This window comes from Palaemon carinicauda, chromosome 16 (genome assembly GCF_036898095.1).
Source record: "Palaemon carinicauda isolate YSFRI2023 chromosome 16, ASM3689809v2, whole genome shotgun sequence".
In the NCBI taxonomy this organism is placed as follows: domain Eukaryota; kingdom Metazoa; phylum Arthropoda; class Malacostraca; order Decapoda; family Palaemonidae; genus Palaemon; species Palaemon carinicauda.
Window position 1 is genome coordinate 80,403,458 of NC_090740.1, and position 971 is coordinate 80,404,428.

The 971-nt window shown below is 34.8% G+C and overlaps 1 pseudogene; it reads right to left on the reverse strand.

The window, feature by feature from the left end:
• The window catches only part of LOC137655388 (KRAB-A domain-containing protein 2-like), a 6,196-nt pseudogene extending 5,487 nt beyond the window's left edge, over positions 1–709 (reverse strand).
• Positions 710–971: the final 262 nt, after the last annotated feature.

Below are 971 nucleotides of genomic sequence, written 5' to 3' on the forward strand. Positions count from 1 at the left end.
AAGTGGTGGTATGATATTATTTTTTTTTTATTATTATTATTATTATCATTATTATTATTATTATTATCATTATTTTGTTATTTTCCATTATTTTTATTATTTTTATTGTTATTGTTGTTATTATTTTTATTATTATTATGATTAATATTCACTCTTTGTATATTGCTCTCAATAAATCTTGCATACATTCTCCTCATCTATATTAGTATCATAACCTTTTCAATTTAAATCTCTTATGAGCCTGGGGCTTTACCAATTTCCATTTTACTCAATGGCTGCTTCAGTAATGTATTCCACATCTCCATCACTGGCCCATCCAGGCCTTGTGCTTCCCCAAGCTCCTTTCTCTTATTTTCAGTATTCAATAATTGTTCAAATTATTCTCTCCATCTCCTTTTAATGTTTTCATCCCTATGCAATATACTTCCATATCTATCCGAGATGACTCCCAGTTGGCCAAATTCCTTTTTTTGCCATTTCCTCAAATTTGAAATCCTATGAATTTCCTTTGATGCTTCCCTATTTCCTACCCTTTCATTTAATTAATCTATACCTACTTTATTCCTAAAACGTTTTTCCTCCTCTCTCTACAGTTCCTCTGCACACTATAATAGCCGTACTTTCCAGTCCTTAAATGCCTTCAATTTTCTTTTTACTGACTCTTGCATCTCTCTATTCTATCACCACTTTTCTCCTTTTGACACACCATATCCGCGGATTATTCCCACTAATTCCTCTTCTTCCCCGACGCATATTTCTTTTGTACCCACCCAGATATTTTTTGACATTTTACCTTGTTATCAACGAAAAGATCTAGAGTACCAGCCATGTAGGACATCCTACACAACACTCCATTGGGAACATGTCCCTCTCGACTACTCCAACGCCCCCCTCCGCTGTGATGTCAGTATTGGTAGAAAACGGCGGGGGATACCTGCTTCCCTTGTCTTGCAGGTGTTTTATTTCATTCA